The sequence below is a fragment of the Cavia porcellus genome, unplaced genomic scaffold (assembly GCF_034190915.1).
Source record: "Cavia porcellus strain 051 isolate PalLab524CR breed Dunkin Hartley unplaced genomic scaffold, mCavPor4.1 scaffold_5, whole genome shotgun sequence".
In the NCBI taxonomy this organism is placed as follows: domain Eukaryota; kingdom Metazoa; phylum Chordata; class Mammalia; order Rodentia; family Caviidae; genus Cavia; species Cavia porcellus.
The window spans coordinates 24,291,482-24,304,482 of record NW_026947488.1 but is presented as its reverse complement, the minus strand read 5'-3'; positions in this window follow the sequence as shown (position 1 = coordinate 24,304,482).

The window sequence follows — 13,001 nt, the reverse complement described above, 5'->3', positions numbered from 1 at the left end:
TAAATGAAACAACAGAGGCACAGCGAGGTTACACAGTGGCAGAGTGGGGCCGTGGTATTCTAGGGTGCAGACAGACGTCTCACTTACAAATTCAGTGACCCTCCCCAAGCTACAGTTCTCCTGGGGCGATTCATGGCTACCAGCTCTTCTTGATTTTTGTTTTTTGACAATTCTCTAAAACTATTCCACCTTTGAGTTACAAACCCAACCTCACATATTTTAAGACTGTTTCCATAGGTCTTCATAAATATATACACCCGCGCCACCATCCTATCTTAGAATATTTCATCACCCCAAAAGGTCCCTGTGACCCATGTGCTGTCAATCTCCACTCTCATCCTCAGACCCAAGGAATCGTGATCTGCTTCCCGCCTCTCTGGTTTTCCCTTTGCTGGGAAATTCATTATAACCTGCAGAAACATGCAGTAGATACTTTTAGTGTTAAGCTTCTTTCAGTCAAATATTATTACAATGCAGGAGACATGTGTTTCCCTATTTCATTGACTGGCTGCACACACAACAGTTTGTTCATCTTGATGAACATTTAGATTAATTCTAGTTGTGGACTCTTAGGACCTTGTGAAAATCTGTACTTCTGTTTCCCTGATATGGGTACCTAGGAGCAGAATTCCTGAGTTGTAGGCAAGGGGATGTTTAACTTCTTGTGAAATTGCTAAAAATCTCTCCAAGTGGTCTAACCCCTTACATTTCCACCCACGGTGGTGGGGACTCCCTAGTCAGGGTTAGATTTTGTATGTTCTGTTTTGATTGGATGACGCTGAAGATTGAACCCAAAGCCAGGCAAGTGCCCCACCACCAAGTGTCTCAGATTTTTCCTTTCTTTCTTTCTTTTTAGTTTTTGAATTCTGAGACAGGGTCTCATTGTGTTGCCCAGGCTGACCTTGAACCTGTAATTCTCCTGCCTTAGCCTCTTGAGTAGCTGGAATTACAGGCATGCACCAAGGTGCCCAGCTCACCGAATTTGAATCTGCATTTATTTCTTCATCTTGCAAACTCCTATCACACACCTAATCAGGCCCCCTCAGAGTTCCCTGGGTTAGCTGTCTCCCTGGAGGGCCTGGTCCCATTTTTGTTAGTAGGGGTGAGATGTTTCCTTCTGCGTAACATTTTTCTTGGGACAATGAAAACATGAAGACTGTAGTGTGTGGATACAGTGCTTGTTTCCAAAAAGCTTAGAAAGGCAGATAGAAAAGACTCTAAATAATTACTTCTGGTAGACAGGTTCAGAGACGGACACCACAGAAATGCTCCAAAATAAACACCTGTAATTCTGGCACTCTGGAAGACTGAGGCAGGAGGACTGTAAGTTCAAGTCCAGCTTGATGAGCGACGTAGCCATTTAAGCAAGGCTCTGTCTCAAAACATACTTTTTTTTTTTAAAAAGCCTGGGTATGCAGCTCAGTGCAAAGGCCCTAGATTCAATCCCTTACAAATTGTCACCCTCACCTCCAAGAATGGGAAAAAGGAGAAATTATAGGAACCTGGGAGTTCGTCATCAGACAGGAGCTGGGAGAGAAGCCTAAAACAGGAGCACCAGCTTACATGGCATATAGGGTTAGATGTGAAACCCAGCTCTGCTACTTCCAAGCTGTGTGATTCCAGACAAGGATCTGTATCTCTCTGAGCCTTGGTTCCTGCACTCACATAACAGAGATGATAATGCCTGCCTCCCAGTTAGCTGTGAGAGTTGATAGCATGCTTGTGACTTGGCAAGTGGTAGCTGTTATAGTTTCTGACCAAAGCTGAGCCCTGAAAGCCAAAGCAGCATGGCAAGAGAGAGCTAAGTGCTATCCTAGTGCAAGCTTACTTACAGTAAAATCTCAAGCCCATCAAGAAACAGAATGAGGAGGAAGGAGCCAGAAGGAGACCTGAGGATAAGAGCCCAGCTGCCTCATTGATTCCCCTGACCACTGGCCCAGGTGGGCCCTCTAGGAGATGGCAACAGAACCCTTGCTTGCCTGCTGCTGGGCTTTGTCTCAGGATATTTTAACCCAGCATTAATTAGCAGTCGTGGCTGTGTCTAGGAGCTGGAGGCTTGAGCTGCAGAGACAAAGTGCCCGGAGAAAGGCAGGCTTTAAAAGGCCCAAAAGGCTAGGACAGAGGCTGAGCCACTGCTGCTGTCTATTAGACAGAGAGAGAGAGAGAGAGAGAAAGAGAGAGAGAGAGAGAGAGAGAGAGAGAGAGAGAGAGAGACTGAGCGTTTGTGTTGCAAATTTCCAGTGTGTATGAGCCAGCCATTCAAACAGGGGGGCACTGAAGGCTGCAGACTTGGGGTAGGGAGCAAGTGACAAAGGGGGCCTGTCTGCGAGCCTCAGACCCTGCTTTGTAAAAGCTGCTTTCACCGTCTTCCCTGGATTGTGGCAGCCTTCCCAGCCCAAGGCCTCTGTGCAGGGAGGGTGGGGGATTTGCACCCCAGGCTTGACCCTCCCTCTAGCCTCCTGGGCCTGCATTTTTGGAGTCACCAGCAGATGTCACATGGGATTTCAAGTGTGCTATCAGAGCAAGACAGCTTCCCTGGATCTCAGTTTCCTCTTCCTTAAAATGGAGCTGGCGGGAGCTGGAATTTAGGGCAATGGTATAAGTGTCTGCCTGGCAAATGTGAAGTCGTGAGTTTGATCCCTGGTACCAAAAAACAAACAAACAGACAAACAAACCACCACACACACAAGTGGAGTTGGGCTGGTCAGTTCTCCTATTTCACTTGGTCCTACAGAGTGGAAGGACCTACAATTGGCAACTCAAAGGTTCATCTCTTTCTGGAAATTTTGAATTTGGAGAGGTCACTAGAAGACTTTGATAATAAGGTAAAGGTGACTGCACTTAGGGGATTAATGAAGTAACTTGGTTGCTTGGAAATGCTACAGAGATGAGTAACAGTTTCAACCTATACCTGGCTTCCAATCACTGGACCTGCCCCAAGTTAATTACAGATGTTCTCCAGGTTGCCTTTTGGGTGGGCAGACTTAATGCAGGTGCCAAGCACACAGCCACAGGGAAGCTGCCTCCAGGGATCCTTCAGGCAGCCTTCCTGGTGTGGGGGTGTATGCTTGCAATCCCAGCTACTTGTGAGGCTGAGGCAATAGGACCAGAAGTTCAAGGCCAGCCTAGGCAACTTAAAGCTGCATGAAATTTATCTAAAAATAAAAAAGGGATGGGAGCATAGTTCAGTTCTAGAATGCTTGCCTAGTTTGCATGAGGTTCTGAGCTCAGTTCCCGGAAACACAAAAAACAAAATGGAACAAAACCAACCAACAAGGGGCTGGGGATTTAGCTCAGCGGCATAAGCACCTGCCTTGCAAGCAGGCAGTCATGAGTTCGGTCCCCGGTAACGATAAAAAGTTAAAAAAAAAAAAAAACAACAAACCAACCAACAGCTTTGGAGTCCATCTCTCCAATAAGCAGTAATTATACATGTGGAAAATTGTGTTCCTGGGACCCTCTGGATGCTTGGGACCAAAATCTTTGATTCCCTAATGTATTCTAATCAGTGTGACCTGTAAGCCAGTAGCATTAGTAACACCAGGGATTTTTAAAAGTGCAGAATTTCAGGGTCCACTTGGGATCAGTGGAATTGGATGCTAAAACCTCTTTATTATAAGATACTAAAGCTGTCAGGTACCCAAGATAGTCTAGAATGGACCCACAGTTCTGATCAGAGAGGAGCGTCCTGGCGGCAGGCAGCCGGCAGATGTCACTGTTTTCCTGGCATTGGTGGTGTAGGCTTCGCTCTCTCGGGCGACCTGGGACTTTGTGGACTGTGAAGTTCTGGGACAGCCAAGGAGTCCAGGCAGGTTCCTCATGCCACCTTTTCCTCTGCTGCCCAAAACCTTGTCTCCCCCTTTCCAGTTCCTGTCCCAGGTTCTCAGCTATGATCACCCCAGGGGCTGCTGTGCCAATCTCCAGCTCAGCCCCTGCCTCAGGATCCACAGGACAGAGCACAGAGGACAAAGCGGCTCATCCCAGGACTGGCTCATGGAGCAAGAACATGCCCCAGGAATCAGGAGGGATCTGCTGGGAGGCTCCGCTCACTCGTATCTCCAAATTAGAGGATCTTGGTGACAACCAGCCCTGCAGACACGGAGATAGGAAGTTCTCATTATTTTCCTGTAACAGGCAAAACCCAAGGCCAGTCTGGGACTCGTTTCCAGTTTCCTGTCTGAAATGAGAATGAAATGTCATGGTTGGGCTATGTCCTCACTTCCCTTCTGTGGTCACAGTGCTGTTAAGGGAACCCCCATGTCCCTGAGTACAGCATATCTGGGGTCCAGACTCAGCGCCCTCCCCTAAGACAGGAAATCAAGTTGTGGGAATTTCCCTCTAGCGCCCCAAGCTCCCAGCCTCTGGATTTCCCCCCACTCTCAGAAAAAGTCCCTGAATCCCTAGTTGAAGAGCGGGACGAAGTTTGGCCCCCAGGCCCAGCCACACGCAGCCCCTGACTCCCTGTGGTTGAAGATGAAACTCCTCCAAAACCCAGAACCCCAAACTCATAGCTGACACCTAGTTTCCTGCTCACCTCATGTCACCCTGAGTCAGCTCCAGTCACCAGCACTCAGCTGCTTACAGAAACCCAGTAGTCCTGAATTATAGCACCATAGTAGTAACATCTGTGTGCTAGTCATGTAACCTACATGATCTCATTGAACAACCAGAAGGCTCAGAACACGTAGTTCTCAATTGCATGGTGGAAGGGGCTGAACCCTGGAGATGTTGTAGGCCTCTCCAGCCTCACACAGTCAGGGAGGGAGCCGAGGTTGGGGTGAGTGACAAGCTCTCCAGCCCTGGAGCACTGCTGCCCCAGCCTCAGCTCTTACGACTCCCTTCCATCAGCTTCACAACAAACAGATTTCCCACCGCACGGTCTTACTAGGGCTTCCATGGGTCCTGCAAGCGGAGTAATAACTGTGACAACTAAGGCCTTCCTGGCAGTCACAGAGTGGCTCTGAGGGAGGGTGGTGCTGTGCTTTTCACATGCACTTTGCACGGTGATAGCTTTTTGTTTGTTTCTTTGTTTTGGTATTGAGGATTGAACCCAGGACCTCCACACTGAGCTATATCCTCTACCCTTTTAATTTTTCATTAAGACAGAGTTTCACAAAGATGCTACATTGCTCAAGTAGAGCTTGAACTTCTAATCCTTCTGTCTCAGTCTCCCAGAGTTCTGGGATTACAGATATGCACCATTGCACCTAGCTTAATAATGATAATTTTTAAAATTAACATTAGAACTTTGGTGTGGTGATTTCACTAGGAAACTTGGAATAAAAAGTTCCAGGCTCCCTTCTGAATTTGGACTCCATTTACATATTCTTCAGTTTGCAGATAGTCCCAGGTGTGCACAAACATTCCAAAATATTAATGCCTGATGAAAAGTCATTATTAATTTATTTGCATATTTCATCATTCATTCATGCTTTCATCCATCCTTTGATAATCTGTCCATCAGACATCTATGTAATAATATATCTGCTGGCACCAAGCACTGTGTTTAGTGTTCAGAGGCCATGAAAGAGTAAGACACAATCAAATGGATTGATATTTATCAAGTGCTCTCTACGTGCTAGTCACTGTATTCAGGGCTACAGGCATTCTCTTAGCTTGATTTGGTGGAGATTTCACTCAAGCTAGATAGGCAGTGGCAAGCAAATAATTATACCACTGATGCACAGGCTCTATAATAGAAGTGCACCCAAGGTCCTATGGAGGGCAGAGGGCTGGGAGTTGCTCTGCTGGGGCACAGACAAGGCTTTGCAGAGGACGTGACAGTTACCTGGGGCCCTGGAGAAGCAAAGCCACGCGGTGTGGCTGGGGTGAGGACCCTCTGTTCTTTGCGTGCCTCAGAGCTAGACCTCAGCTTCAGTTGACTTGAGCAGACTCCAGGCCTCTGGAGTTTCAACCAAGACCCCAAGAGATTTCAGTACAGCTGTGAGGACCCCAGGCCTGCGGCTTCATCAGTGGGAAATGTGGATGATTCTGCTGCAAGGCTCTAAGGGCAAACTGTTTAGGACGTCAAACACCACTCTGAGGAATTCAGGGCTTCTCTCCTCTCAGGGGAGAGAATCCACAGGAGACTTGCAAGGCCAGGAAGAGTTGTTCTGGATGGAGAGTATTGCCAGCAGCCTGAAAGGAGGAGTGGGGAACAGAGACACAGAAAGAGGGAACCTAGTTGGGAAGCTTTTACAGATGGCCAGACCAGTGGTCCCCAGAGTCTGAGCCCGGAAGGTGGCGGGGAGCACCTCCAGGTGAGCTCTGGAAGATGGGGCTGCAGAGTGAGGGGAAGGTAGGGAATGTTATAAAGTAACTGGAGGCTGAGGGGAGGAGCAGGATGCTGGGAGGAGCTGGCTGAGAGGAGGTGCAACGTCTGGCCTGGAGCTTGGAGAATTGGCTGAGTTACTGAAGAGCTAAAGGGCTGAGGGGGTGGGGACTTAGGAAGGTCGCTTCCACCTTCAAGGCAAGTGGAGGCAGAATTTTAAAAATGGGACCAGAAGAATCCATTAGAAAAGTGATTGTTAGCCATCATTTGTCATCTCTGCTTTGCAGAGGGAGCGACTGGGACCTGAGTGAGCCACAGTCCACAGTCCCTGCACTCAGCAGTAGGGAGGTGGGTTTTGACCTTAGGCTTCTGGTTCCAGTGACCACATCCTCTTCTGGGCCGAGTCTCCAGGAGCAGGATCCCGTCCACAGGCAGGAAGCAAACAGACTCAAAGATGAGGAGGAGGGAAGATGGAGCTGAGGAAGAGGCTGCAGAAAGAACTTGCAAGTGGGCTGGGACGCAGCTCAGTGGCTGAGCACTTGTCTAGTGTTCATGAGGCTCTGTGTTGGATGCCCAGCACTGGAAGAAAAAAAGAGGAAAGCAGTGGAGACTAACATTTTCCATTAGTGAACTTTTTTTTTTTTCTTTCTTTCTTTCTTCTTCTTCTTCTTCTTCTTTTTTTTTTTTTTTTTTTTTTTTTTGTCTTTTTGAGACAGGTTTCACTATGCAGTTCAGGCTGGCCTTGAACTCACTTTATAGTCAAGGCTGGTGTCAAAATCACAAGGATCCTCCTGCTTCAGCCTCCCTAGTGCTGGGATTACAGGCGTGTGCCGCCATTGTTGGCTTTAGTGACCGTATTATTCTCTTTCCCACTAGAATATTTTGAAGCAAATTCCAGACTTCATATTCATTTCATCCATGACTATTTCAGTACATATTTCAAAAAAGATAAGGGCTTTTCTTTTAACATAGTTACAGTCCCATTATTGTTTCTTAAAAAATTCTAACATTAATTCCTATGGGCAATTGGATCGGACAGACCTCAGGATGGAAGTGAGGCTTGCTTAGCTTGAGCTGCTAAGGTCACAAAGCATGATAAGGAATTAAATTTTCCCAGGCTAATTACAGCCAAGGCGAACAGGGGATTGAAAATGAAGATTTGAAGCTTGTGGGGCTCTGGAAAGGAAATGTTACAAAGAAGGAGGGGAAATATAGGAAGGTTTGCATTGCATTTTTGTATTCTTACAAAAGTAAAGGTTTTCTTTTCTGACTTCCCTCTTCCTCATCCAGGGGCCATTAGTCATAAATGTGAAATCAGAACAGGTCTAAAGTGAAACCAAACAGATAAAAATAACACAATACCAAGTTGCTAAATGCAACAAGACAGATTCTGGGGACTCATTTCCCACTAAGGCTTTCTAAATTTCTCACTTTATAGATAAGGATTGTATTTACACAGACACTGATCAGAACATGTTAGCTTCCTGGGAAGTCCTGTACATTTATTTAGCTGGTCAGCATGGATACTATCTACTGGCCATCAGAAAACCGTATGTCTAAGTCCAATTCCTTTATGAACTTGCTCTGTGAACTTGGGTGAGTTAACTCACTTCTCTGATGTGTAAAATGAAGATGTTAGGCCATAAGACTTCATCGTTGCCTTTACACTTTGAGTTCTCTGGTTTGACAAGTTATCTACTAAAAGGACACTTGTCGGATAGGTGTGGTGGCACATAACTATAGTCCCAGCTCCCTGGGAGACTGAGGCAGGAGAATCTCAAGTTGGAGGCTAGCCTGAGCAATTTAGCAAGACCTGGCCTTAAAACAGATAATAAAACAGAACTGGGATGTAGCTCAGTTCAAAGGCCTCAGGTTCAACTCCTGGTGTGAAAGAGTGTTTATCTCCTGGAATCTAGAACGCATTACTGGGATTCTTCAACGCTACACTGCACTTGCAGGATGCTTAGATAACCTAAATGAAGGCTGCCATGGAGACCCCCTGTGTTTATTATGCAGGTCTTACTTCTGAGTCACTCAGAGCTGCACTTGGCTGACTCCCAGTTCTTTGTAAGCTTTTGGGAGCTGTTCAGAGTCACCCGCAGATGGAGTTGGTTGCCTGAGGCCCAGGAAGTGAATTATACAAATAAGCTGAAAAAAAGTCCAATTTTTTTTTTCCTCCTTTGGCAGGTAAAGGAATTGATGGATGGTGGCCAGGGACTTGGGGCTGAGGTGGACCTAAAGGGAAAGGGGTTGTGAGAAATCCACAAATCAAGTTGCCATGTGTTGCTGGGATCCTGGGACACTGGCCTAGGGAGCTGCATTTTAATGTAGCCTTAAGAACTGAGGCTGAGGGCCAGGGATTTAGCTCAGTGGCATAAGTGCCTGCCAGGCAAGCACAGTTACCAAAAAAAAAAAAAAAAAAAAAAAAAAAAGACAAAAACCCCTCAGGCTGGTGCACGTCTAAAACCCCTACGTTTTGGGAGAGTGAGGCTGGTTCAAGCCCAGTTTGGGAAATTTGTGATTTAGCAAGATAAGATCCTAACTCAAAATAAATAAATACATAAATAAATAAATCAAACTAAAGGGCTGGGATGTGTGGCTTATTTTGAAGGCCTTGGTATTGCTAAATAAATAAATACATACATAAATAATTTGAAAGATAAAACTGAATTGGGAGGGGAATCAGAGCAGAGTAGAAGAGGAAATAAAGAGACCCCACCCTGGGCTGGCAGGAGAGCCCTCTCCAGCAGCCCTGCCTGGCCGGGCCCCAGCAGTCCACATGCAGGTTTCAGGCCCAGCTGCTGAGATTTCTCGGTTCAGTTCCTCCAACGTGCCCTCCTATCTTCTGCCACACAGATCCTGCCAGCTGGGTCCTTTTCTAGAGTCACCAATACCTGTCATATCTGCTAAGGCTTCAGCACAAAAATACCACCTCTGGGAAACCTTCTTTGACCTATTTCTTTTCCTTTCTTTTTTTAATTTGGAGATTCACTATGCAGTTCAAGCTGATCTTGAACTTGCTATGTAGCCCAAGCTGGTCTCAAACTTATGGCAGTCCTCTTGCCTCAGCCTCTCCAGTGCTAGGACTACAGACATGTGTCACCATGCAGCTCTTTTGACCTCCTTATTTCATATAAACCAGTCTATTTTAGGTTCTTACACCACTGCATAATTTTTTTTTTGTCTTTTTCCTTTTTATCGGTACCAGGGATTGAACTCATGATTGCCTGCTTGCAAGGCAGGTGCTTGTGCCGCTGAGCTAAATCCCCAGCCCCCCACTGCATAATTTTTAAAAAATAGTGCTCACCACAGTTACAACTCCATATATATCTGTGGTTCTTCTTTAATTTCTACTTGTTAAATAGCTTCAAGTTCTCAGAGAAGTTGTAAGAATAATACAAAAAAGGCCATATGGTCTTCGTCTGGATTCCCAAGTTGCTAACATTTTTTCACTATCCTTTAATGGGAATACATAGATGTCATATGAACAGTTACACATATATAGATAATACTTATGGTTTTTTGTCTGAATCACTTAAAAATAATTTCCACCCATCTTATCCCTTTACCTCTAAATATTAAAGCATCACGCACACAGACACATACACACACACACAGACACACTCACACACTATCCATGATTATTTACTCTATAACTCTAGCACAATTAACTTGACTTTTTGAATAATAGCTGTCTCCTTTTACTTAAAGGGAGGCTTCATAAGGGTTAGGTAAGGTCTTGCGCATGATCCAGGTGTGTTTCTCTACCATAGTATCTGGCACACAGCAGACTCTGAATACGTGTCAGATACACAAGAAATCCCGACTGAGAGATCCTGTCATTAATGCTGCACTTCCCCCCAGCTGTCTGCGTTCTTACTCAGCAGCTACGTGTGCTGCATGGGATGGGGTGTTCTGACGTGGCTGCCCGCCTAGTTCTGTGGGCAATCAGGATCCCACTGAGGTCAGATCTGGTGCCTGAAGGCTCCGCTCCTGCCGTTTTCACATCCTCTCCAGCCAGCTCTGGCTCTTGCTCAGCCACGTTCTTGATGGCAGCTGCCTTTCCTCTGGCCCAGTCGCACCTGTTGGCCACCACAGCCCATTCATTGGCCCCGTGAGAGAGCTCTGGCCTGGGCATCTGGAACACGAGCCAATCTTCTCACGTACTTGTTTGTATGCGGAGCCTGCGTCTATCCTCAAAGCCCTTGGCCCACCAGATTCCCTGCCTCTCTGACAATCATGGTCATTGGTCATTGTTAGTTGCTAGAAGAGGCCAGTGGAAGGCTAGATATGCCCAGGGCATATCAGCTCACAGCTTCCCGTAGAGATCATTCAGGACAGAGGTTTTCCAAATGTGGCCTCCAACCAGCAGCAACCATACCTCCTGGGGCCCAGGAGAAACGTCCGTTGTCTGACCCACTGAGCAGGAACCGGGAAGGCAGTGCACTAGCCTCCGGACTTTGGACAGCACTCAGGTTCCTGGTGTTCTGCTCTCGGCCCACTCTACCTGATCTCAGGGAAAATATCAAGCGCAGGAAGTCACCCTCATTCCTCTCCTCACACAGGCACCTTCTCTGCTCATTGTTGCCCATCTGCAGCCTACATGTCTGCTTCTTCTAAACGGTTTTCAGAATCAAAAATAAGTTTATCACAGGCTATTAAATTACCATAGCAACCTGGCAGCCTGCTAGAAAAAAGCAGGTAACACCACTGTCTTGGGGTCTCAGTGGCACGAAGTAACTGGGATTTTACTCTGGGGGTCTTTACAACTCTGCATGGTCTCTTTGTTTCTCTCATCTTTTCCTCCTCCTTTGTCTTCTCTTTTTGGACCCTCATCCCTCTCTCATCTCATTATAAGCAATGTGTGTTTTAATCATTTTAGATTCTCTAAAGGCTGTCACATCTAACCTTGCCTTTGAAACTAACTATAACTCCAGGAGGTAGGCCAATTTGAACAGGGCTATTTTACTGCATCATTATCCTCATCCAAATAGCATATTAAAATTTTTCTTGGAAAGTACATGCACAGAGTGCAAAAATCAATGGTCACAAAAGAGCACATGCTAAGAGTAAGTTTCCTGCAGCCAGACATGGTGGCGCCCTCCTGTAGTCCCGGCACTTGAGAGGCTGAGACAGGAGGATCATTGCAAGTATGAGACCAACATGAGCTAAAAGTGAGCTCAAGGCCAGCCTGAACTGTATAGGAAGACCCTGTCTCAAAAAGACACCCCCCCCAAAGAGTAAATCCCTTATAACCCCAGATGTGCAGTCTTCTCCCTGGGGGATCGCTTACCTGTTCTTCGTGCATCGTTATACAGACACTCTGTGCACACATAAGGACGCTCCTTTACCGCCTTCCCCTTTCATGACAGCATTCCCTACTGTGCACCTTGCTTCTTTCACTCAAGATGTCTTAGGAGTGAGTCCTTCTCCAGCATGTAAAGTTGTCTCATGCTTTTGTTGTCATTTGAGATGGGGTCTTGCTAACTTGTCTGAGCTGGCCTTGCCTCATAATCCTGCCTCAGTCTCCCAAGTAGTTGGGATTGCAGGTGTGTGTCCTGTCTCCTGATCTGTAACAGCTGCATATTCCATGGTCTGGATGGAGTCAACAGTCTCCTGTTGGTAGATATATGGGTTACTTTTAGTCTTTTGCTATTTTCATCTCCATTTTGCAGCTAGAAAAACTGTGATTCAAAGATGGAAGTGACCCAAAGATATTCCCAAAGGAAATATTGGCAACCTTAGGTGTTACTTAGCTGCAAAATATAAGACAAAAGGAAGAGTTACTGGGGGCTGGGGATTTAGCTCAGCGGCGTAAGTGCCTGCCTTGCAAGCAGGCAGTCGTGAGTTCGATCCCCGGTACCGATAAAAAGGAAAAAGAAAAAAAAAAAATTTGCGCAAGGAAGTCATTGACCCATGAATTACAACAAAGGGCCGTCCAGTGACCTGATTTCTCTGCTTCCCTTACTCTTGTCTTATCCAGTTCAATATTATTAAATTTTAATAATATTGCCTGATGCTTGATTTGTAATTAATCTTTTGTGGAAGATTTTAAGCCTGTGTTCCTTGGTAGATGACAGTTTTTGTTAGGGTAAGGGTCACGTTTTCTTCATTCCTGCACCTGTAGTAGTACCATTCTTCTAACAAGTACTTTGTAATGGCTGGTATGTAATAGGTGCTCAGTAAATACTGTTGAATGAATGAATGAACCAGGATTGTTGTGGTGAAGACATTGGGTTGGAGAGCTGGTTTTAGTCCTGGGTACAACATTTATTCGTATACAACTAATTCTAGAGCCATCACTTGACCTCCGTCTCTATGTCTCAGCTTCCCACATGTGAAATACAAACACCCCTTGGGTTTGCTGGGGGAGGGAGTGCCTGAGTGCAGGTCACGCATCCATCCCGGGACCCTGCAAGGGCTCAGATGCCCTTTTTAGGGCCAAGCTTCTCTCAGGGTCAAGGGCTTCCTGGAACTTCTGAAGGCAGAAACCCAGAAAGCTTGAGTTGGGCCCTGCAGGAGGAGTAAGATTCCAGTGTGTATGGTAGGACCAGCTCTCTTTAATGAGTTCATCCAACTACAAAATGGGGATGATGACACCCAGTTTTTGGCTCCTTCTGGGAGATGGTCCAGCTTAAAGTCCCTCAAGAGGAAAACATTATACACTTAAAAGGCGCCATTGTTATTCAGCTGGAAAAGTGCCTTCACAGGACAAGTGAGCTAATCCCTG